This window comes from Ascaphus truei, chromosome 19 (assembly GCF_040206685.1).
Source record: "Ascaphus truei isolate aAscTru1 chromosome 19, aAscTru1.hap1, whole genome shotgun sequence".
NCBI classification, from domain to species: domain Eukaryota; kingdom Metazoa; phylum Chordata; class Amphibia; order Anura; family Ascaphidae; genus Ascaphus; species Ascaphus truei.
The window spans coordinates 7,168,886-7,195,449 of NC_134501.1; the positions used below are offsets into that span (position 1 = coordinate 7,168,886).

At 47.3% G+C, this 26,564-nt stretch overlaps 1 protein-coding gene across 5 annotated transcripts in view; it reads right to left on the bottom strand.

The window, feature by feature from the left end:
- Positions 1–26,564, bottom strand: part of ZNF469 (zinc finger protein 469) — a 255,451-nt gene that overhangs the window by 57,471 nt on the left and 171,416 nt on the right. Inside the window, exon 1 of one of the 5 annotated variants that reach the window (XM_075576420.1) lies at positions 20,334–20,483. The exons of the other annotated variants lie outside the window; for them this stretch is intronic. The gene's annotated coding sequence lies outside the window, so the exon portion shown is untranslated. Of the gene's footprint in view, positions 1–20,333; positions 20,484–26,564 lie in introns of those variants that run through there. 5 annotated transcript variants of the gene reach the window in all.

The following is a 26,564-nucleotide window of genomic DNA, read 5'->3' on the forward strand; positions in this document are numbered from 1 at the left end:
GTAAGCAGATATAAACGTGCACTGCATCTATAGATCAAGTTAATGACGGGTGACAGGCGCTGAAAAACATATCAAATTGTTCTCTTCCTCCTATCGTATGCAGTCAGTATGAGCTAGACATGACCGTTTGGATTATGGTCAACGGCTGAGATAAACAGGGGGGGAGGGGATCTGTTCCCCTAAAATGGACATACTCATTTTGCCCAGGCTAACACTCCAAAATAATTTCAATGCTATGACAATTAAGAGTGATCTCTTTGCATACTTAGGGCCTCATGCAGAGAGTAGCGCTAACAGGAAAAACGGCATTTTTTGGCGAAATCTGCCTTTAGAAAGGCAGGTAATGGCGAGTGTAGAAAAAAGCGCCATTTTTTTTTTTTTTTAAATCTCGCCGCGCGGCTGGCGAGAACCTAAATCTCGCCAGTTTTTAAAAGGTCCCTATTCAGAAAGGGACGATCGCCATCTAGCGGCTGTTCGCGCCAAAAACATGGCGCGAAATTCAACAATTAGCTCCGCCAACTAAAGTTGGCAAGAAGCTGGAGCTCGGCGGCCATAGGGGAGAAAAAAAAAACGGCGAATTTTTTCTAAGACATTTTAGCAGCGTGCATCTCTCCATTTTCAACTGGACACACGCATTCATGAAAAAAATAGCAGATTTCTCTCCTTCCTGCATATGGAGAAAAAATCTCCCCATTAAAGGTACATTTTATTTCCCTCGCCAATAATTTCCAGCGCTGCTCTCTGCATAGGCCCCTTAGTCCTTGAATAAAATAGAAGTTACAGAAGCCTTAACTGACAGACCTGTTGATGTTGAGTTGCCTGCTAGCCACTTGGAAAGACCTTACCCCTGTTTAATTAATGATGTGCGCAGAAGTTATAGGAGTAAACCCACTTAGGAACAAAGTGAACTAATTACAGAGGCGTGTTTAAAGGGTCTTATTTGGGTGATTGACTCCTTATTAACCCAACTCCTATACCTATAAGTATTTTTAAAGATTTTTCTTTTACATTAGACTTTTGTGGATGTCACAAGTGTCTGTACAGCCAGGGTCCCCACTCCTCATGTCTTTATTGGTTCTCTGATAAGCAGGGCCGGCGCAAGGATTTCATGCGCCCTAGGCAAAACGTAACATTTGCGCCTCACCCCCACCCAAAAAAAAAAAAAACAGTGCGTAGCTGCCGGGGCTGCGACCGCACCCCAGCGCAATGCAAAATAAAAATAATAGGGCACAAAATACCGGACAAAAAAAAAAAGATAAATAAATAAAAAAATAATAAGAGGAAAAAATAATTATTATAATTAACGCGCCCCTAGGAGACCGCCTAGGTTTAACCAATGGATGGTCCGGCCCTGCGGAAATAAGGACGGGGTGGGATAAGGGGGGAGGAAATAGTGGTTGACAAACACTTTCCTCTTCAGATGCCCTTAAGAAATGTAACTTGTAACTAATTTAAAAAAAAAAAAAAACAGCCAAACCTTTGCTATTAGCATGGTTACATTTGTTTAAGAAAGCCAATAAGACGGTTATTTTTTTTTTTGTAAAATGTTTGTTTTCTGGCTGGGCACATCAGGAAGAGGAGAAATAGCACCATTTTCCGGGTGTTTTGAACACATTTTTTGAGTTTCCTTTTATTAAGCTGCCTTTTATGGAAACTACCAACCAGGTGATAGGGATTTCTCGAGATTTGGGCTTTCCTTTTCATTGGCCTGCTCACAGCTTTCAGAAGGTAATCGTTTCAACGTGCCGTACCACTGCCAAGATCTGGGAAGTCTTCCGGTAATGCAGACTGACAGTTCTGATCAGCTGCTTTATCTATAGCTGTTCATGGCAGCCTTAAACCCCAAGCTCTGCTTATTTGTTCTGGCTCAGTTTCTCACAAACAGAAGCAGTGATTACAGTATATGTACATCAGCCCCTGATTCCCGTCCTGGTATAGCACAGAGTAGCACTGATCCCTTGTGTTATATCCATAGGAACCCCCTACCCATAGTTTATCACGGCCCACCATAGCGATGACAGATATCATTCAAATTCAATGGGCTGGCTCCCCAGTGCACCAGGCAATGACCTCTAGGTGCAGCATGATTAACACCTGGCCTCACTAAACAGTTTCTCACTAATTATTTTATGATAAACTTGTCAGTAGTGATAATGAAGATCAAGGGTGGCCAACTCCAGTCCTCAAGGGCTACCAACAGGTCAGGTTTTCAGAATATCCCTGCTTCAGCACAGGGGCTCAGTCTTTGACAGCCACTGATTGAGCCACCTGCGCTGAAGCAGAGATATCCTGCAAACCTGGCCTGCTGGTAGCTCTTAAGGACGGACTGGAGTTGGCTACTCCTGATATTGTATTACTGCTAGTTATTTACTTTTTAATTACAACTATTAATGTCACTGGTGTTATATCTCAAAGTCCACGAATAAGGGGCCCCCACCTCGCCAATAAGGGGCCCCCCACCTCGCCAATAAGGGCCCCCACCTCACCAATAAGGGGCCCCTGACCTCACCAATAAGGGGCCGCCACCTCACCAATAAGTCTGAGAGCTAATAAGGAGGGGCTACAGATAGAATATACCATTGGAGTGGAATGCAAACTCTAATTCAGAAAAGCAACAGATCCTGTCCCTATGCCTGACATTGAAGATGTGGAATAAAGTAGATCCATAGGCAGGTTTATTCAGACTATCACCCCAGCAGCATCTTGTGCCCACATTGTATCATGAATGAATGAACTGGGTCTTTGTTGATTTATTCCAGTCGGTGTTTCGGGGAATTTTCCTTTTATGCGAGCTACTTCACAGACACCCCGCGAAGGAGAACAAAAAAGAAAAACACGAGGCGAACATTTATCCTTCTGTGCTCAAACCCCAGGCCTGCGGGCTCTCCAGATATAGCGGGTTTGAAGTGAAGACACAGCTTGCAGGAAAACCACATGAAAGGCAACAATAACAGACCTGCACTGAAACAGAGAGGGTAGCCGGTCACCTCAAGATGTTTTAATTTGAGTCTGTGTCTGCTAGTTGGTCCTACAGCGTAGGGGTGCTCAACCCTAGTCCTCAAGACTCCTAACAGGTCAGATTTTCAGGATATCCCAGCTTCAGCACAGGTGGCTCAATCAGTCTCTGCCTCAGCATAGGTGGCTCAATCAGTCCTAGCTTCAGCACAGGTGGCTCAATCAGTCCCTGCTTCAGCACAGGTGGCTCAATCAGCGGCTCAGTCTTTGAGCCACCTGTGTTGAAGCTGGGATATCCTTAAAACCTGACCTGTTGGGGGGGGGGGCGGCCTTCAGGATTGAAGTTGAGCCCCCCTGCTGTAGGTCATAGCCCAGGTCCCACTGGAGTTGTAATTATGGGAAACCAGTCGTCTTTTGAACCAAGATGCAAAGTTCTCCACTGCTCCTTTCCAAGATCAGTGCTACTTGGCCTTATCTTGTTACAGTCCTGAATGGCCAGTGGCAGCTTTTGAGCATCTATTCTCACATTTGCTAGAGCAGAAGTGTGTATATAGACAGATATATAGGGCTAGCTACTGCAGTAGTGTCCCCTACCTTCCCCCCCCCCCCCACACACACATATTTAGATGATTTTGAGAGGTCATTTTCTTATAGTCTGTAAGCAGCCGTTTGGGACATTTTCACCTTAAAAGCCGCTTCGGACAATATAGAATAAGGCCGTTTGTGAGATCTGAACCTCAGTGGCTTTTGGGTGTTGAGGTAGCATGTGTTGGCTGTCATCCCAAGCAACCCACACACAGGAAAATATGTCATTATATATTCTAATATCCTTAGGTGTAACCCCTGGTGGACGACTGGTGTTTTGGAAAACGGCCACTTCCTAGACCTTTGAGATCTTATTTAGATTGCTGAGTAATTTCAGGTCAACCAATTCTCAGAGTCAAAAGGGGGCAGCGAATGTACAGCAGCGGCCAGGCACTAAACGCCTACTTGCAGCAAAATGGTACCCAAAGAAAGTAGACTATATCTTTGTACTAAGCAGCTTTACATAGCAGAACGAAGACCAAAAATAGGTTAGGATCACAATCAAGTCTCAGTTCATCCATGTGGCAGCTGCGAAATACTTGCAAAGCAATTACTGGCCGTGCAGGACTTCTAAACGTTTACTCGCTGTTTAGAAGTCGCCATTTACCCGCCATAAAGCAGAAGCCACCAAATGTCATTATTATGTGCTCTGACCCCTGCTGGGATCCACAAGAAAGGTGCAATGTGTACACATCAAACATCATGAACAACTTGCAAGGTCCATGTGTCTTTCTAGGCAAATAATGACTCCCACTAAACTCCTCATTGTGAAATCCTGCACTGCGTTCACTTGCAGTATAAAGAATGCATACAGGCATACCCCGCATTAACGTACGCAATGGGACAGGAGCATGTATGTAAAGCGAAAATGTACTTAAAGTGAAGCACTGCCTTTTCCCCACTTATCGATGCATGTACTGTACTGCAATCGTCATATACGTGCATAACTGATATAAATAACGCATTTGTAACGGGCTCTATAGTCTCCCCGCTTGCGCACAGCTTCAGTACAGGTAGGGAGCCGGTATTGCTGTTCAGGACGTGCTGACAGGCGCATGTGTGAGCTGCCGTTTGCCTATTGAGCGAGATGTACTTACTCGCGAGTGTACGTAAAGTGAGTGTCCTTAAACCGGGGTATGCCTGTACATTGTTCCAATGGAGGAGTGCTACAAAATATTGCATTATTACCAAATCCCTTTATTTATTTTAGATACAAAAATTAGATTAACCGCTATTTGGCACAGGAAAGCATCATGCCTCTATTATTTCACATTGCTGTGTACATTTGGCACACTACAAAATAATAATGGCAGTAGTTATAATGATTCTTATTAAAGGTTCGGTTCCACTTACTAGGCAGCTACGGGGTTAAGGAGATACTGGCCCGACGCTGTATAATCCACAGAATGTGCCACTGAATATTAATGTGCCACTGCATATTAACGTTAGGAGTAATTTGCGCGGGGAGTGGGCAGGAATCTGGGCATCAACAGAGGTCTTAACAGTGACTTTGTGGAAGTGTTTTCGTTACGAGGCTTGCAAAGCCCTAAACCCTTCCCCTGGCCGTGCCTTGTGCATGTCATCCTGCCTCGGCCTCCGCTGGGAGCAGGCTTAGTACATCGCTACAAAAGACCCCCTGTATACGTGAAAAGAAAGGCCTCAAGTTCATTCATCTCACATCCCCGGCTGCACGCTGGAGATTACGGCTCCTCGCCTGGAAAACGAGTATTCCTTCCAATAATAAACAGGAGCCTTTTCTCAGCAGCTAACCAGAGCTATGAGCCTTCCTCTTATTAACCGCTTCGGTGCTGGTAGGACCTGCAGTACATGGCTGGGCGAAGCACAGATAATATTAAAGATGCACTGCCATCTCAAATAAATGTGCAGTGCTGTATAAGGATACAGAGTATCATTTATAGTAGGGGTGGGGGGGCTTATCATAGCTCATTCATTAGGGAATGAGTTGTTGGTTGTCTTCAGGCTCATAGAGTTAAGTGCATTTACACTCTAAGGAGTCATCGTTTTTACATTTGCATGTCATTACCCAGAATCTTTAGCTGCAGAGGAAGCACTGTATGCTGGGAGATAATGGGGAAGGGCAGGGTGCACACCTGTCTGAGACATGTGACTGTGCTCACACGTGGGATTTGTATTTGCTGTACACAGTACGGTGGAGGGGTTTTGCCACTTTTTTTTACTCATCATAACTTATTTGGGGCCTGGTTACATTCAAATACAATTTGTTGGGTTCAGATCCAGACAGCAGATCATTCGGTTCCTTGTCCGTTATAATGACCACTAAGGTCAAGTTCAGATCCAGACAGTAGAGATTCTTAAATGAGGTTGTCGGATTTAAAAACCTTAGCTAGCTGAAACGTTGCTATTAGTGAGGATGTGTCATTTTCAGCCACCTCTGGGGGAAGGTGGGATCCCATCATGGTTTATACCCTTCAACGTGCCCAAGGCAGCTTCTTCTTAGAGGCCCAAGAACTTGACCTCTTCGGTTAAAGAGATCATAATCTTGCTGATACTTAATTCTTTTGCTAGCATAGGGACCACAGCAAAAGGGTCATATTCACTCTGCTCAGCTCGTGCCCCAAGCCACAGTAATAACCAACTGGAAATTCCAGCCTCACCAGGAGTGTCTCTGTAGAGGTTTGGGGACAATTAGAGAACACTGGGATTGGGTGGTGGGATCAAACTTGGGGATCTCCTATAATGATTTTCAGTAGTCATTCTCTGAGTAGAAGACACTTGAGCACATTGGCATATTCCCTACGTTTCACCAATTATCAGGACAATTACTGATATTAAGCTGAAACATCATCACTCTCCCTGTTAAAAATGCAATCATCCCATTCATGTTTTGGAGGGTTTCAGAGTTCTTCCTCATATTTCTGATATACCTCCGTGATGGAAGCGTCCGATTTTGAACTGCACGCACATTGGTAGTGCGATGTGATACTCAGCATTTCTCTATGCTGCTGCTGCTGCTGCTGCAACAAGTAACGGGCATAACGGGCAGGTAGCAAAAATGACATGCGCATGGATTGGAACCCCTTCACAGCTACGGAGGCTAGGAACGCAAAGCAAAGGGTTAATCCGTTACGCATCATTCTAAAGTGTATGTTTGGGGCGTTCGGAAAAAACTACCGCAAATAGCTAGAAAAAAAATGCGCCTTAATTCTATTAAAATGACCTTCCAACTCCTGCCTTTTTCTGACTGTTTCTCCATCCCAGACCTCACAGAGCTACACAAATTCTTGGCTGTGTGTGAAAAAAAAAATCCTTCAGCTGCAATTTAGGCCCAAGGTGGTAATTAAATGCAAAGCGTTGACAGGAGCGTAGCTGACAGTAGGGTGACAGGAAGGTCTTTAAAGGAACTTTTACAATTAAACGAGTGGTTCGCGGGAGAAAAGGGGAGGTGTTAGGGGCAATAATCCCCTCCTGACCAGAAACGCTCTGTATAATGATAATGATTATCTCTACACACTTCCAACGCCTCGAGCTCTGTTTTGTAGAGAAGGAAAAAAAAAAGAAAACCCTGTTTGCTGCCAGAGCAAAGCATCGTAATCCCTTTCTTTCCCAGAAGGTAAGTCCCAAGTCATCCGAAAAGTTAACTCCTTTCCATATTGCCGTATAGTTTCACGTGCGAAACGCCAGCGCACAGTAATAACCAGCAGAAGACCGCGCTATTGAGAGTTATAGGAAGAAGGAGCACATTAGGGAGGGGACTGCAATAAGGTTATTCTCTTCTAACGGGAGTATGATACCTCTTATTGGACCAACAAGTAGTTGATTTGTTACAAGCTTTCCAACCTCTCAGGGTCCTTCATCAGGTCCCACCCTGAGAGGTTCAACAGCTTGTAACATATCAACAACTTGTTGGACCAACAAAAGGTATCACACGCTCTCCTCCCTCTCCCTCCTCTGTTACTACATGGAAGAAAGGACAAACACAGCGACCCGCCCTTCTAAGGCTTGTAATATACTGCGCGCTGGTGCGTGTGCGGGCGTGCCCACGGCATTGCGCGTGCACGTGGCGCAGGCGTTACGTGTGTAGAGGGTAAGCGGTAATGCGCACGGCTAGTGGGCGTGGCTATGACGTCACAGTGCTAGGCCGCACTGTGATTGGTTCATAGCGTCACGTGGCACGGCAACAGCGCGAAAATACAATTCTCTTGTACGTTACCTGGTCTGCCGCGCCACCGCTCACGGCCGTGCGCGCGCGTCCCTAGTATAGAAACGTCTGGCTAACACAGCCAATTATAATTGATGCGCGCGCTATATTACACGCCTAAGAGGAGAGACTTTGTAGACGGGTGTAATAACACACTACACCGCACTATATTCATTGTGGGGGACATTCCACACATCTTTACTAATACTGAAGTATATCGGCCAGTGACGGTCTGCCATATAACCAATTGATGCTCATTGCAAGAGATTGTAGCCCTATCAGCCTTGCTTTTAAAATGGAAATCCCGTTAAACGTTATAGGAGAATAATACCCATAGGAGACCTGAGATCTGAAGGGGGTTAGGGTCCGCTTCAGACGGGGTACATTTGTCACATGGGGGACAAACCATAACCCCCTCTTTGCTGGAGTAAACTACAACAGGTGCTCTATTGCCTATTCCAGGAGTGGCCAACTCCAGTCCTCAAGGGCCACCAACAGGTCAGGTTTTCAGGATACCCCTGCTTCAGCGCAGGTGGGCTGAAGCAAGGATATCCTGAAAACCTGACCTGTTGGTCGCCCTTGAGGACTGGAGTTGGTTGCCCCTGGCCTATGGCAACAAAGGTAGAAGTCCGCATTAACCCTTTCCGTGTCTGCAAGGCATTGCCCTGCAGGGTGTTGTGCACCTCTCTGGCGGGGAAAGGGTTACTTAGTGATGCTTTCTCTTCTAAAAGAACAGGATGCTACTGTTCCCTATTCTTGGCGTTCAAACTGCAGCCAAGGGGACTCTCGAGGGAAATAATTAAAATTTAATTTTCCATTTAATTAGTAGGTTACATAATTTTACTTAATTAGTTATTCTAGAGGGTGTATATTATTTTTCTTAACTCGCAGATTGCTGGAGAAGCGAGCGCTGCGTTTAACTATAATGTGCTGAAATGCTAATTCAGGAATCAATGGGTTAATTATCAGGGTGCATTTTATTCACGCTACGAAACGCATATTTCTTTACAAATTGCCTTTAATTTAGATTTTTTTTTCATCCCAATGAAATATCTCATCACAAAATCCTCCAGTCATTTTTCATACGCTGGAATTACTAAATAATATTTTTGATAATTTTAAAGTGGCCCCATTCTGATATATTTTTTTTTTTTCAAGAACTGCTCATAACATCTGATGCACGTTTGGAGGTCGGTTTTATGAAACGTTACCACTTTCCCTAATTGAGGGGTCAAAGGGTCGAAATGCAAGAGAATGTGTTTCACGGCGGAGGTGTCTCTCTTTACAGGGATCGGCAGGATCGGCAGGATCGGCGAGTCAACGGTTCTCTATATCCATCTGTTTATTTAGTCCTGTGAGAACACCTGTATCCCAGAATACACCTTTACACAACTTAATACGTATCATTTCAATTCAGAGGTACCCTTCCTGATCTCCAATTCAGTATGCTGTGAAGCCAACTTTCGCCTGATGGAGAAGGTGCTGGTCCCCACTTCATTGTACTGGAGATGACCTCCTGCAGGAAAGCAATGTGTCGCGGGCCCCAATGGAAAATAAGGGTTAAGCACTTTAATTATTTAAGGACCATGATTGGGACACAGCATATGATGAGGCTGCAGGCACATAGCCAAGACTTTAACTGCTGTGTTAAGTGTCCATGGTGGCTGGATAAAGCAGTGCCTGCCATGTTTAGATTCTGAGATTGTGTTTATTGAGTTACATGAGCACTGAATTGTGTTCCAGTTGATTGCACAGACTTCTGAGCTGCTTCTGAGTCCGGCTTAGGTTTTATCACACATTCCCTCTAAACTGCTTCTGATTATGCTGTTAGAAATGAGTCGTGTTGCCTCCAGACAGGTGAGACTTTGCAGGACAGGTGAATTGTTTAGATGTCAAGGTCCAGGAACACAGATGAATGAGATTTGGGTTTTTTGAACCAAAGAGAGTCTGTTTAATAAAGTTACTGTCAGCGGCGGAACTACCATAGGTGCAGTTTGGCTGCACCGGAGCCTACTACGTTTAGGGGCCCAACGTTTAGCAGCCAGAACAGTGTTCTCCTCGCCCGTCTCCTCACACCACTTCCCCGGCACTACCTGTGGGGCAGGGCCTGACCTGGCGACGACGGAGAGAACCCACCCAAGAGGTCCAAACACAGAAGTTAGGCCCCATTAGAACTAGGGCCCAACTCCCGCAATCACCGCCTGGGAGTACTGCCTCCATCGCCACCACGCAACGCCCTACCTCACAGGTAGGCTCCCAGTGGGAGGGGAGGACTAGTGTCACCCCATGTTATTATTGAGTAAGTATCACTCACTGGAAGACAGTCTCACTTATTGTTGCAGGAGCATCAGACGCGGCTTCCAGCGAATGCCTTAATAAAACAAAAGCTTGGCTCCGAAGCAGCTCAGAGCTGGGGGAATCCATTGGAAATCCCACTCCGAATCAGTGGGATGTTACAGGACACCACGAGACGTTTTGGACATTGTGATACCTTTCATCACATGTTTCTCATAGATATCACTGCAAAACTTTTAAGGAAAACCAAAAGTGTGGGTATTTAAGAAGAGGATTTTGCTGTCCGCAAAGTCTGTGCATTATCCTGTCTGCGGATACCACTGATGTCCGGTCCGACCATCCTTCATGTTGCTTGCGTAATATGTTGGCATTTAAGTTTTGTTTTCCTGGTAAATATGTATGTCTAAATAACTGAATTTGCACGGGAACAATATACTCGCTCACATGCGAATGTTATGTCTCGGAGTCTCTCCCTGCACGGTCAGAGGCGCAGACCAGACAAGCAGATGTGGACCAGAAGTTGCAAATTTACTAAATCAACTGTATTGCAAAGGGCCCCCATCTCCTTGAAATCTGCCCTGGACAGAATACATACATGGTAATCACAGCTTGGCAACCAATCAGAACAAGTCTGGGTACCTGCTTCGTTTGGCCTTCTGCAAGTAACCTTCACAGGCACCGTTTGATTGTAAGCTCCTTGGGGTAGTGTTAAATGGCAGCTGCTGTATTGAAGATAAAGCACTAGAATATAGAATACCGACACTGAGTGGGAATCAGGGGTCCTCAATTTAATTCCCAGTGTCATCTCTTTGTGACCTTGGGCAAGTCACTTTAACTCCCTGTGCCTCAGGCACCAAAAGCATAGATTGTAAGCTCATCTGGGTAAGGGACTGTGTCTGTAAAAATTGTTGCATATCGCGCGCTATACTGTAATTGTGACGCGCTTTGCGTCCCATTGGGAGAAAAGTGCTACATGAAATATAAAGTTGTTATTATTATAATAACAAAGGTACCTGGTCTGAAGTGCAGAAACTCCCATGGGGTAAGGGAGAGGTCAGCAGTGGGAGAGTAAGAGGTGCTTTATTGCAGGACTGAGGAACACAAAGAAATCTGGGAACACTGTAAGGCCTCGGGCATGGTCAGCGCTTAGACGCTGACCCGTGCTGAGGTGCGCTCTCACTTACCAGTGAGCCCCTGTAGCCGCAATGACAGCGGCTTTAGCAGGGGCTCGCGCACGCTTCCGCGAACATGCGGAAGCGTAGGTCTTAGTAAAATTTTAAATTCACGCGCTCACGGGAGCGCAGGGCCGGTCACGTGAGCAGTTCGCCCAATGAGGGCGGACCAGCTCCGTGACGTCACTGGCCCGCCCCCCGACACGCCCCTGGACGGCGCGCTAACCAAGGCACGGGAAAGCACCGCTTTCCCTCAGCCTCAGCGCGCCTCCGCACGGGCTGAGTCACCATGGACTCAGCCTAAGACAATATCCGGACATGCTACCAGGCATTTGCCATACTGACCAACTGACAACGTATCTTTTTTTCCTGCTATCTCCATGAAAATGTTTTCCTTATTATCCCAATACAAGTTAGCGGGAGTTTTAGAAATCACTTGCATTTTATTACCAAGTCACTGACAGAAGGTTTCAAATGTTGTATTACTCAGCACGAGCTGAACTGTGAATTTTGGTTGTAATAATAATGTTTTGGGTTGTAGTAAATAAGTGGGGGTTCCAGAGCAGGACTGGCTGCAGGGCAGGAGTAAGGTGCAGGGCAGGAGTAGGGTGCAGGGAAGGAGTAGGGTGCAGGGCAGGAGTAGGGTGCAGGGCAGGAGTAATGTGCAGGGCAGGACTGGGTGCAGGGCAGGAGTAGGGTGCAGGGCAGGAGTAGGGTGCAGGGCAGGAGTAGGGTGCAGGGCAGGAGTAGGGTGCCGGGCAGGAGTAGGGTGCCGGCAGGAGTAGGGTGCAGGCAGGAGTAGGGTGCAGGGCAGGAGTAAAGTGCAGGGCAGGACTGGGTGCAGGGCAGGAGTAAGGTACAGGGCAGGACTGGGTGCAGGGCTGGAGTAAGTGCAGGGCAGGAGTAAGGTGCAGGGCAGGACTGGGTGCAGGGCAGGAGTAAGGTGCAGGGCAGGACTGGGTGCAGGGCAGGAGTAAGATGCAGGGCAGGAGTAAGGTGCAGGGCAGGACTGGGTGCAGGGCAGGAGTAGGGTGCATGGCAGGAGTAAGGTGCAGGACTGGGTGCAGAGCAGGAGTAAGGTGCAGGACTGGGTGCAGGGCAGGAGTAAGGTGCAGGACTGGGTGCAGGGCAGGAGTAGGGTGCAGGGCAGGAGTAGGGTGCAGAGCAGGACTGGCTGCTGGGGAGGAGTAAGGTGCAGGGCAGGACTGGGTGCAGGGCAGGCATAGGGTAGGACTGGCTGCAGGGCAGGACTGCGTGCAGGGCAGGCATAGGGTAGGACTGGGTGCAGGGCAGGAGTAGGGTGCATTGGCAGGGCTGGGAGTTTTTAGGGTGGAAGTTGTAGCAGGAAGGAGGTACGTTGGCAGAGCTTGGAGTTTTTAGGTTGGTAGTTGTGCAGAAGCAGGGGGACCCACAAAACAGAAATGAGGTGCATTAGCAGAGCTGTGATTTTATGGAGTGTCAGTTCTTAAAGTATTACGGACTGCAAAGGAGAAATTAAATGCATAGGCAGCGGGAGAGAGATGCGTAGGCAGCGGGAGAGAAATGCGTAGGCAGCGGGAGAGAGATGCGTAGGCAGCGGGAAAGAGATGCGTAGGCAGCGGGAGAGAGATGCGTAGGCAGCGGGAGAGAGATGCGTAGGCAGCGGGAGAGAGATGCGTAGGCAGCGGGAGAGAGATGCGTAGGCAGCGGGAGAGAGATGCGTAGGCAGCGGGAGAGAGATGCGTAGGCAGTGGGAGAGAGATGCGTAGGCAGCGGGAGAGAGTTGCGTAGGCAGCGGGAGAGAGATGCGTAGGCAGCGGGAAAGAGATGCGTAGGCAGCGGGAGAGAGATGCGTAGGCAGCGGGAGAGAGATGCGAAGGCAGCGGGAGAGAGATACGTAGGCAGCGGGAGAGAGATGTGTAGACAGCGGGAGAGAGATGCGTAGGCAGCGGGAGAGAGATGCCTAGGCAGCGGGAGAGAGATGAGATGCGTAGGCAGCGGGAGAGAGATACGTAGGCAGCGGGAGAGAGATGCGTAGACAGCGGGAGAGATGCGTAGGCAGTGGGAGAGAGATGCGTAGGCAGCGGGAGAGAGATGCGTAGGCAGTGGGAGAAAGATGAGATACGTAGGCAGCGGGAGAGAGATGCGTAGGCAGCGGGAGAGAGATGAGATACGTAGGCAGTGGGAGAGAGATACGTAGGCAGCGGGAGAGAGATGAGATACGTAGGCAGTGGGAGAGAGATACGTAGGCAGCGGGAGAGAGATACGTAGGCAGCGGGAGAGATGCGTAGGCAGCGGGAGAGAGATGCGTAGGCAGCGGGAAAGAGATGCGTAGGCAGCGGGAGAGAGATGCGTAGGCAGCGGGAGAGATGCGTAGGCAGCGGGAGAGAGATACGTAGGCAGCGGGAGAGAGATACGTAGGCAGCGGGAGAGAGATGCGTAGGCAGCGGGAGAGATGCGTAGGCAGCGGGAGAGAGATACGTAGGCAGCGGGAGAGAGATGCGTAGGCAGCGGGAGAGAGATGCGTAGGCAGCGGGAGAGATGCGTAGGCAGCGGGAGAGAGATACGTAGGCAGCGGGAGAGAGATACGTAGGCAGCGGGAGAGAGATGCGTAGGCAGCGGGAGAGATGCGTAGGCAGCGGGAGAGAGATACGTAGGCAGCGGGAGAGATGCGTAGGCAGCGGGAGAGAGATACGTAGGCAGCGGGAGAGAGATGCGTAGGCAGCGGGAGAGATGCGTAGGCAGCGGGAGAGAGATACGTAGGCAGTGGGAGAGAGATGCGTAGGCAGCGGGAGAGAGATGAGATACGTAGGCAGTGGGAGAGAGATACGTAGGCAGCGGGAGAGAGATGAGATACGTAGGCAGTGGGAGAGAGATACGTAGGCAGCGGGAGAGAGATGCGTAGGCAGCGGGAGAGAGATGCGTAGGCAGCGGGAGAGAGATACGTAGGCAGCGGGAGAGAGATGCGTAGGCAGCGGGAGAGAGATGCGTAGGCAGCGGGAGAGATGCGTAGGCAGCGGGAGAGAGATACGTAGGCAGCGGGAGAGAGATACGTAGGCAGCGGGAGAGAGATGCGTAGGCAGCGGGAGAGAGATGCTTAGGCAGCGGGAGAGAGATACGTAGGCAGCGGGAGAGAGATACGTAGGCAGCGGGAGAGAGATGCGTAGGCAGCGGGAGAGATGCGTAGGCAGCGGGAGAGAGATACGTAGGCAGCGGGAGAGATGCGTAGGCAGCGGGAGAGAGATACGTAGGCAGCGGGAGAGAGATGCGTAGGCAGCGGGAGAGATGCGTAGGCAGCGGGAGAGAGATACGTAGGCAGCGGGAGAGAGATGCGTAGGCAGCGGGAGAGAGATGCATAGGCAGCGGGAGAGATGCGTAGGCAGCGGGAGAGAGATACGTAGGCAGCGGGAGAGAGATACGTAGGCAGCGGGAGAGAGATGCGTAGGCAGCGGGAGAGATGCGTAGGCAGCGGGAGAGAGATACGTAGGCAGCGGGAGAGATGCGTAGGCAGCGGGAGAGAGATACGTAGGCAGCGGGAGAGAGATGCGTAGGCAGCGGGAGAGATGCGTAGGCAGCGGGAGAGAGATACGTAGGCAGCGGGAGAGAGATGCGTAGGCTGCGGGAGAGAGATACGTAGGCAGCGGGAGAGAGATGCGTAGGCAGCAGGAGAGAGATGCGTAGGCAGCGGGAGAGAGATGCGTAGGCAGCGGGAGAGAGATGCGTAGGCAGCGGGAGAGAGATGCGTAGGCAGCAGGAGAGATATGCGTAGGCAGTGGGAGAGAGATGCGTAGGCAGCGGGAGAGAGATGTGTAGGCAGCGGGAGAGCGATGCACTTGCAGAGCTGTGAGCCCTCAGGATGGCACTTGTACAGAAGAAGGAATGAGATGCACAATATGTGTGTGTGAGAGTTCTGCGCACTAATGTCCCGTATTACGACTGGCTCCAGACGCCGCTCCTTGTCCTTAAGTTTATGAGCTAACCCCAGAACACCTCATTTCTTCGAGAGGGAACAACGAGAGGAAAAATAAATGCTAAATGGAAAAATATTACTCTCATCCCACAAAACTCGCAGCTCGCGTTGCGATCGCCTTAAACCTTTTCAACAGCGGATTCCACATCTCTCCATTCACTTTGCGCTGGGGGTGGGACGGGAGGGGTTCTTTTAAAGGTGCAGCCCCATTTGCAATAAAGTTATAAAAAAGCATTTAACCATGCTACGCATGTTAACCCATTCGCTGCCAGAGTGGGCTGCAAAGCATTGCTCGGCTTTGGCAAGCCATGGGTGTTGAACGAGAAATAACATGGAATACAAACATGTGCTACTTCAGTTAAAAGGCGGTTAAGGTCTCATGCCTAATTCGGCAACGCTGCAGCGATTCTAAAGATGCAGTGTTCCTGGCTTCTTGAGATCAGATGCAATGTGTTCCTGGACCTCCAAGCACTGACAGGTGTTAAAGAAGCAATCCAAGCAGCACTTAAAAAAAAGATATATATATATATTTTGTTTGTTTGTTTTTGTATATGCTGCCTTTGATTACGTTTATTGAAAACGAATTACCTAAGGTGACGGTTTGATTCATTCTCCCGTAAAATCGATCAACAAAGATTCTGTTTCCCGGGGTTCACTAAATGGCCGCCTTCCAGTTTTAGTCCTTTAGTCAGTGTAACTCAGCAGCTACAATGTATTCTCACATTACTAAGGTAACGTCATCTATTGTTACAGTTTGCAGCTCAAACTGCTGGGAATATTGGCAACAAATGATCACAAACAGGAAAGTGTTGCAAAGATCTTGCACTGGAAAAGACTGAGGCAGACGCAGCTAGCTGGAAAAACCTGTCTCTGCCCATAAGAGACTCCTCGTCTGAGCCCAGGTGTTAACAACAGCAGCAGCAGCAGCAGCAGCAGCAGCAGCAGCTATCCATAAGAGGGGATACTCTTTGAATTATCCATTGCCTGATTACATCCTGTTTTCGGTAAGCAGGTACCCCCACCCGAGTTGGAGAATCTTGCCTGAACCTAATATATATTTTTATGTACTATTTTATGTGTAATAAGTGTATTTTATGATATTAATGATATGCCATATTAAATGCCATTGTGAGTAGTTACCTGTTGTTCTCAGCGTCTGTTAAGTGTTGTTTGTTTATGTATGTGTATGTTTTACAGTATTATGCTATGATTTGATTTCTTTGTATATTTACATGTTCACCCTTACCACGTGGAGCATCCAATCGGACGGGCGATTTCCGTGGCTCTGGTTGTATATTTTATAATATATATTTTATAATATCTATTAGAATTGCTTTGATCATTACAGTGTTGAGCGCCACTGATATAACTTCTTTTCCACTTCTATAGCCTGACTAGGGGTCAGGGTTATATCACCGGCTGCCAGCTCACTGTGGGATATAGCGCTACCTATTTGTTTTTTCTAAAGATCTTGCACTGCTGGCGAGGTGGGATAAAGCCTGCTATAGAACTCAAAGGATGCTCAGTGTATTAAAACTCATTAAAAATGGCATTAAGAGTTGAATGGGAAACAAATGTAGTAAGTATTATCTAATACTACAGCACTGATTGTTTTTTTAACACACGTACTGTAGGATAGATATTGCATGGATTGCTACTTTAAATGCAGAGCTAACTGTTTGTCTATAAAGAGTTGGGGAGATGGAAGGTTCTGGAGAAGTTGCTACTTTTTCTTTCTGAAAGCAGCCGAGCCTGGGTCATATTATTGATACAGTGGATTTCAGGCCTTGCCAGCAGAGTAGGGGTTAAGCTGGCTCCGAGCTGCGGCAGATATTGTAGGACATCTGGGAAACCGCAAGTCTCAGCTCTGCCCAGCAGCGAATGGGAATTCACTTAGGCGCCTCGTCTTACAGTGACAGCATCCAGAGCTGCACAGCCGGGTATACCAACAGCATCGCTGCTACTGGAGATCTGTCAGCGTCTGCTCAGCCCCCTGCAGGTTCTAATCAGGAGACCCACCCTCCTTCCTCTGGTTTAAGAGTAGCAGGGAAGAAGATTTCTGCTGCTTTAACTCATGACATAACCAACAATGTACGGCTTACTGCATGTGCGCAGTACTGCATGTACTTCCTGGGTGCTAAAAGGGGTAGAAATACACTACGGTCCTTTTCCTCTTATATAGCGCTAACAATGTATGCAGCGCTGTATCTAGCATTTGCAGGCACAACGAGTCCCTGCTCCTTAGAGCTTACAATCTATGTATTTGGTGCCTGAGGCACAGGGAGAGAAAGTGACTTGCCCAAGTTCACAAGGAGCTGTCGCCAGGAATAAGAACCCGTCTCCTCTGCTTCACATTTGGGGTCAGTGCTTCAGCTCGTGCCTTTACTCACTGAGCCGCTCCTGTCAGACAAAGTTATAATACTCTACTCTCATAGTATTTTATGTGTGACCGATTACACATGTAGAGCAGGCAGAACAACATAGGCACAGCAGATTACTGTGCCAAAAACGTTATTACTTAATTTTTGGCACCTAAGGCGCACCTACTGTAAAGGCCAGTACTTTAATCAAAAACCACTTCCCTGCCCAGACTATTCCCTTTTGTAACCCCTACCTTGGACGTCCGTGCTTCTGAAATCCTAGTACAGGGAGATCTGTATCTTGCCAATTCACACAGGCTGGCATCAGAACTTCATGGATAACAGTTGCACTGCAGAGGTGGCTGCACGCACTGTCGCTTCACTCAGGGGAGCTCAACTCCAGTCCTCAAGCCCCCTCCCAACAGGCCAGGTTTTCAGGATATTCCAGCTTCAGCACGTGTGGCTCAGTCCCTGTTTCAGCACAGGTGGCTCAATCATCTCCAACTGAGCCTCTCATTAAGCCACCTGTGCTGAAGCAGGGATATCCTGAAAACCTGACCTGTTCGGGGCGGGAGGGGGGTGAGCACCCCTGGCTTAGCTAATATGTTGTTAGGGCTCCACTTCTAGCTGAATACTATTAATAAAGGTTGCCCTTATTTGCAGAAGAAATAATGACCGCAAAGATTCACAGCTCTAACAGACCAGCACATTCAATATATCCCGGACATATCAATCATTCGCCCAAGTGGCCGAACTGCTTAACCCCTTCAGTTTGGTAGGACCCGAATACTAGGCTTCTGTACCTTGCAGTAATGCGTGGGCCTCTTGCCCTCCCAGCAGAAAACAAGGGGTTAAGTCAAGTGCCTGGTTCTTTTAAAGCCCCACATTAACCCATCCCTCTGCAGCCCCCCCCCCCCCCTGTGCAATGCAGAGGTTAAACTCGGAGGCAGTTTTAAGGCTGACAGTAGCATGCAGAATGGAATGTCCCATAGTGACTTGTGAGGAGCTGGGTGGGTAATTTGAGGAACTTCCCTGGAAAAGACAGCTGCTTTCTCTACAGCTGACGTCCCCCCCACAGGCAGAGCTTTAAACATCCAGCCCCTTTTACTATCTTACCTATATATTTTTTAATTATTAATATTCTCTCTATTTTCTTCAAATCTCTGCGCCCATGAAAGGGTTTGACACAATCGGCACAGACTTTCCTGCCTTTCTAGGTTTTAAGTGGTTGGAGATTTTAAAGATGGCCACCCCCTCATCAGGGGTTACCATAATGATCTCCTTGGCTGCCAGAGGGGTTCCTTCAACGCATTGGCAGCACAGGGGTTTAGCCTGCACATACACAGTATGTACGGCTATGTATCAGTACAGTATTTGATTGTGTGTTCTTGTCCTGGCAAAGGGTTACATTTCTTTTATAGGGTAATACTCAGATAATAAAAGAGAACCCTCAGTAAAGGGAGACAGGGAGCTGACGACAGCTTCAAAATGTGTCATTAAAAGCTGTCAGCGCACACAAAGTACCGGCCTTCCTAACCTTTTCAGTGCTGGGGGGATCCCTCTTAATATTTACAGAAGATAGATGCTGCACTAAGGCACTAACACAATCTGACACCTACACACACAAACTAACTGACACGGGCCCCCAGGCACTGCTAAGGTTATAGGACCTTCTGGTGGCAAAGCGGTTCACTTGCTCAATCGCAGGTACAGTACATTGAACGTTTAAGGAAATCTCTGAGACATACGTATAGATAGACTTATTCCTATCAGCTATCAGATGATCCATACATCTGTGATAAAGTATCAGGATAAACAGCATGCTATGGATGCTTCTATATAGCCTACTGCTGATAACAGACACACATTCCCTGAATGTTCCACAACTTCAAAATACATGTTATCTGCAGCGCGCCCAATGGGACAAGAGCAAAATAATGGCATGGCTGAGTTCTATGGGAAGATATGTACGTAAGTATGTATATCTTTATTTATATAGCACCATCCAGGTACATAGCGCTGCACAGCAGTGACACACGTGACATAATTATAACATATAATGGGAATAAGAGCTTCAGATATTAACAATAGGAAAGGGAGTCCCTGCCCCGAAGAGCTTACCATCTAAGTGGTAGGTAGGGAGAACTTACAGAGACAGTATTGCTGCATGCTACTGCATGCCGGCTCTGCCGCTGGCATAATGCCAATGGTATCATGTCACAGTGCCACACACCGCATCTAAACACAGCCTCTGCTTCCTTTATTGTCAGGGGCGCCACGGAGTATTTATATCTTACTCAGTCATATATAGCAAGGGGGCTCAACTCCAGTCCTCAAGCCCCCCCCCCCCCCCCAACAGGTCAGGTTTTCTGGATATCCCTGCTTCAGCCCTGCCGGCTCAATCAGAGGCACAGTCCTTGACTGAGCCTCTGATTGAGCCACCTGTGTTGAAGCACAGACTAATTGAGCCACCTGTGCTGAAGCAGGAATATCCTGAAAACCTGACCTGTTGGAGGGGCTTGAGGACTGGAGTTGAGCACCCCTGATATATTGTGATGATATCAATGAACTCCATAAGAAACCCAGCAGAGTCAGCAGAGTAAGCGTTTCACATCAATGGAAAGAGTAGGGGAGGACGCGTCTGCCGTGCAGAGCTTACAATCTAAATCATGGGGGAATCCTCAATGTCTTGCAGCATCTCCCAAATTCTGCAACAACCCCTTGCCTGGCACTGGAGAGGTTAAAATCCCACACAACCCCACAGGCTTTTCCAGATCGGTTCAGAAAAACCGGGACAGGGGAAAAAAAAAAAATACGAGGCTCAGAGGTTTTCTTACCTCAACAGCAGCCTGACGGATAGTGGGGCTGCAAATATTCCCCCAGCCGCGGCAATAATTGGAAGTGAGAGAGAGCAGCAGTGTGTTAGTTCCCCAGTAATGTTTGAACAGAATGAGAGAGCTTCATTGCTGACCACAATCGCTGGTACTGCAGCTCACGCCCCTCTGTATCTCCAGCAGCCAGTAGCACACAGTGCTCAGTGTAGGGAGCTGCAGACACACTGAGCAACAAAAAAAAGACCTTTCTCAGCTCAGCTACTGGAAGCAATTTTTTCTCCTCCACTTTAAAGGTGCAGTCCCATGCTGTATTAGTAATATCGTCTATCTGCATGGCACCAACACATTTCGCCGTGCGATACCATGTGTGAGCACCAACAAGGCTGTACGACAAAAGAGTGCATCAATGTTAAGACAAACGGCGGCCTCTGCCCCAAGGAGCTTACAATCTAAAATTCCCATCGAGTTTCGCTCGTTAGGGCGGAGGGTCGCTCAGTCACACTTCCTTTGAGCATCGGCGTTTTTTATGCCGACGGTAACGGGGACGCGCTTTTTAGAGTCGGATGCCTTCGAAATATTAGTTCCAGATTTATTATAAAGTCTCCAGCTGTAAAACTGGGCAAGACCAATGCAACATAACTGAACCAGATTCGTCCTGGGAAGAAATCCTATTCCTTTCAGCAGGATTTGTTTCAATGTGGCGAGCTTCTTTGCAGCCCAGTCGACTTTGATGGTGGAAAAAAAGAACTTCCAAATCTAATTGGATGTAGCTCAGATCCACAAAAGGGTGACAAGCTTTAGCAAATCTTTACCCCCATTCACATGAATGTGAGTTAACGTGCGCTGAAGCTTCGATCTGGGCCAGTGACAGCTACATACAGTATATTGGGGTTGCAATGCAGTGGGAACACATGGGACCCCTTCTCTAGAATTGTCTAGCACGTTGGTGCCAGTCTTTAAGATTTGGTTCTCAGCTTTGCAAAACCTAAGCGTGAAAAAAGGCAACAATAGCTATGAAAGAATAGTCAGCATGTGCTGCGTCCTATAAGGAATGTATCTGTAACCGAAGAAAAGAGGATTCAAAGTTACACACAACCCCTGCAGGCTCAGAACCAAACCCACCACGAGATAGATTTGCTTTTAAGCTCACTCATGCCACTTTTTAATATGCACCTGTTTGTATCACTGGATTTTATTTAATAGGTTTGTGTTTGCGCTTATATTTCTGGATCACCTGTAGAAAATGAATGTAATTCCGATAGAAGCTGTGGCCGCTTATCTCCATGATGTGCGCCTCGGATTTATATTGAGGTTTGGGCAAAGAGATAAGGTTGGATCGAGCAAGGGACGTAGGCTGAGGCCTCTTCTGCCATGCTCAGGGTGATGGAAGCTCTCAGCTCCCGTGCTGCAGAAGTCAGTCACCTATTGCACGGCGACCCCGGTAATCGCAGCAGCGAAAAGGTTAAGTCCGTGCGGCCTGCAGGTCTTCCTGAATGGGATATCTGTTGAGTTTAACCCATTGGCTGCCAGCAGCACAGCTCTGCTTCTGGCAGTGAAAAGGTTAAAAAGACAGCCTACCATTTATGTTTTTCTCTTGCTGTCCCATCGTCAGATACATGTTGCACCTGCATTCATACGAAGGCCGTTTGCTGGGTTTCTGAAGCCCTCCGTCTTGTTTGTTGGTGATTGGACCGGACACGTCCATTGCAGGAGTTTGCATTGGTGGCTGCGCCTTTGGTGAAGGGGATGTTGCAGGCCAGGGGTGGCCAACTCCGGTCATCAAAGGGCCACCAACAGGTCAGGGGTTCATGATATCCCTGCTTCAGCACAAGATGATCAGTCATTCTGACTGAGCCACCTGATTGAGCCACCTGTGCTAAAACTGGGATATCCTGAAAACCTGACCTGTTGGTGGCCCTTAAGGACTGGAGTCAGCCACCCCTGTTATAGGCTGTGACTGATCAGCCTTAAATTCTCTAACCACATGGGCCCTCTCTCCTAGGTGACATGCGGTAAACACAGAATAAGCGGGGTATGTTCCCATGTGCAGTTCTTTTATGGGACAATTACAGATCAAAGGGTTTGCTGTGGGAGGGACAGGCTTTACGAGACATATATCTTTCCCATCATAGGCCCTACTGGAATATGCTGTGAAAATGCAAAAGTATGGCGTTATAGACAGTACCCCAGTATGTGAGGTGCAAGGGAACAAAGGGGGGGACCCGAAACCTTCCCAGTACTAATACAGGAAAATGGTAGGTGTTCCCAGCACTCAAAGCATAAGTAAATGTAAGAAATAATATTTAAACACTTTGTTGTATCAAAAAATTGAAATTGTTTTGAAAACAAAAGAATATAAGGATATATATATATACACACACATACAGTAACAGATACCGCATGAATACACATATCTAGGAAAAATAGTATAAAAATTGATGTAAGCCTAACTGGCAAATGAGGGAGGGGAGTGGGAAAAAGGGGTAAAAAAAAGGGGGGGGGGTTGGGGGACAAATAGGTTCAATAAAAGTTAAAAAAAGGGTGATATAGAGAGCTGATGCGGCGGGGAAAAGGGGGGCAACGTTTTGGGGCTAAATGCCCCTTCCTCAGGCCCGTTCCCACAGCGCCTCTGAAGAGGGACACGTGGTACTTCCCTTTGACCCAAACCACAAAGGTCTCCTTCCGTAAAAATAGGATAACTGCACCAGATGGATCTAATAAATTCTAACAAGCATAATAATCACTGTAACAGGGAACACCTTATAAAGAGCAAATAGCATGGATAAGCTAGAAGGCGATTGAAAGCATGGCCTCTATGGTAATACTAACCCTCTGTGCAGAAGGCGCAGTGGTAAGTAAATAGGGCAAGCTACAGCTCCTTAATGGACAATGTCAGTCTAGTACCATAAAGCAAAAACAGACACTGTGCCTCGTCGAACGAACAATGCAATGGCCATATGTTACAGAACAGAGTGGTCAGTCCGTCTGAGCAGACTGTTGGCCTTTGCATTGTTCGTTCTATGAGGCACAGTGGCTGTTTTATATGTAGAAGGATTTAATGCAGGGGTTCTTAATTCTAGTCCTCAAGCCCCTCCAACTGGTCAGGTTTTCAGGATGTCCCTGCTTCAGCACAGGGGGCTCAATCAGTGGCTCTGTCATTCTGATTGCACAGGCAGCCAATGGAGGGAAGCTTCTGTGAAGATGAACTAAGAGCTGATCTACACTGGAAGTCTCAGCCCAAGGACCTAAGTGAGGGAGATGTGCAAGGTTTGAATCAACAAATGACATTGTGATGAAAGATCTGCCTTCCACACAGGAGACTCAATTGAAGCCTACAAGAGCACAGAATCCAAATGAATGAGACTTAACTTGTCTTGTATCACGTATACATACATACTGTAAGCAACCTATCAGGTCTCACTCACTGACTCAGGGGGGCTCAACTCCACTCCTCTATTCCCCCCCCCCCCCCCCCAACAGGTCTGGTTTTCAGGATATCCCAGCTTCAGCATAGGTGGCTCAATCAGAGGCTCAGTCAAAGACTGATTGAGCCGCTTGTGCTGAAGCAGGGATACCCTGAAATCCTGACCTGTTTATAGAGGACTGGCGTTGAGCACCCCTGCACGGACTCACCGGTGATCGCACTGCGCAGGCGTGAGTGTAACTTCACTCTTAAAAATCAAAACTTTTCTATGAAAACGTATTTTTCCCCACCCAGAACAGCCAAACGTTCGGGACAGAAAATTCTTCTGTTTGAAGAATATAACACACTGTAAGCTGATATTTGGGAACTGGAAGAGTTTGTTAGCAAGATACACAGTGGCAGCTACTGAATTGGATTAGGGAAATATGCCATCTCAAGTTTTTAGATGGAAAATACATATCAAGGGCAGGTGCTTTTGTCCACGGAGATGTAGTCTCATTCAATACCTTCTTTGTAACTGTCTGGAACTAGACAGTACAAATCAAAGTGCTTCCCAGATTAGGTATTTTAAAATAAATAGTTTTCCTCTACTAAGAGTGTTCAGGGAAGTTTATTTATGAAGTAACATGAGATGTGCTATATACAGTGCAGGCCCGGATTCTCCTAGCATTGTGCAGCAGTGCCACCTATTCAGACACTAAATGGTCAAGTCGGTAGTTCTACAAATCAATTTAAACCTCCATATACCAGACCCCAAAAGCTTGTCTCCCAAGTATCCCACATCTGTTCACAGGCATCTACCACATGTTGTAGAGCGCGGTATACAAGTCATTGGGTGCTGTTATCTCGGCCTTTCTATCTCTCTGGGGCATCTTCTATAAGCTCTGAAAGTGCCGATTCACCTCAATGGGGGTTTCTGTGCACCCCACGCAGGACAGTGCTTTCAGGGCTTCTAAAATAAACCCTTTGTCTGTCTGTCTGTCTGTCTGTCTCTCTCATATATTCTGGATCATGCTTTATGATCATCTGAACACGACGTAGATCTGGACCATGGCATTTGAACGTTGTTTAATGGACTTAAGCCAATGACATTGTGATGGAGGATCTGCCTTCCAAACAAGTGTCTACAAGGGAGACGCCAATGAATGAGACGTAACTGGTCTTGTATAAACACATAAGCATTTTGGGAATGGATATTAGTGGCACATGCAGATGAATGAACATTACTGTTTGTTATTGACCTTTGTATTGTACTGGTATTACATTCATTAGGAACATTTGTTTCAATTGGGATTTTAGGTGATTTGTTTCCGATCTCCTTTCGTTGATCAGTATGTGTCACACATGAGCTACAGTATACTCTTTCACATGTGATGTCATTATATATGATGTGTGTTGTTATTTGTTACATTGGCTCTGAGACCTGGAGATTCATCACTAATCCCTGGGGGCTCCTGCTGCCTCTGAAACGGCACAAACCTGCATTTTCTTCACAGATGCCATTGAAACCAGGCAGAGCCAACTCCTGTCCTCAAGGGCCACCAACAGGTCAGGTGTTCAGGATATCCCTGCTTCAGCACAAGTGGCTCAATTAGTGGCTCAGTAGAAGACTGAGCTACTGATTGAGACACCTGTGCTGAAGCAGGGATATCCTGAACACCTGACCTGTTGGTGACTCTTGAGAACTGGAGTTGCCCACTCCTGCTCTATGTAATACCGTCATAAGGACTGAGCCACTAATTGACCCACCTGTGCTGAAGCAGGGATATCCTGAACACCTGACCTGTTGGTAGTAATTGAGGACTGGCGTTGTCTAGCCCTGATCTAAACTATCTAGTAAAGAAGAGTGCAGAAAAGTGGACAGGCTTGTGCCACCTCCAAAATACCAGAGAGGATCAATAATTCCTAATACACGAATCTACGCGGACCCCACATAGCTGCCCCAGACTCCTTGCAGAGGAGAAAAGCGATTTCTGAAGGATTTAAGTTACGATTTCATTTTATAGCTCTACTGGTACACACTTAATCTTCTTAACATTACAACTTACATTGTATTTAGAGGAGCACTCTGTGTATCCTACGTCTTTAATACATCAGTTCTGGTATTAGATAATACTTACTGCATTTATTTTTAAAATTCAACTCAATGAGTTTTAATATACTGAACATCCTTTGATTTCTATAGCAGGATTTAGCCCACCTCCCCAGCAGTGCAAGAGCTTTGTAACACTTTCCTGTTTGTGATCATTTGTTGCCAATGTTCCCAGCCGTTTGTGCTGCAAACTGTAACAGCAGATAATGTTACCTTAGTAATATAAGGATACATTGTAGCTGCTGAGTTACACTGACTGAAGGATTGATGTGAAACTGAAAAGGCAGCCATTTAGTGAACCCTGGGAAGCAGGTTCTTTGCTGATCGATCACGGAAGAACTAATTGATCGGCAGTTTACAGTAGGTACTTAGTTTTCAGTAAAGCTAATCAAAGGCTGCATATATTAAAATAAAAGATATGTATTTTTTTCTTCAAAGTGCCACTTGGTCTGCCTCTTTAAACCGTGATGTGTGCATGACATGACTTACTAGGTACAGCATCCTACTGCCTCTGAACCTAGACATTCAATAGGAGATTCCTTCTAATGAAAGAAAAACACGGCAGCCTAGGGAGCAGCGGCTGAGGCCCAAGGTGCGGTAATATAAGAAGGCAGGGCACCAGCAATGAATAAAGCCTTTCACTGCGGCCCAGCTACGCAGGCTACTCACTGCCACAGAAGCCCAAGAATTTCAAGGATTCCACTGCGCAGGTTCCAGG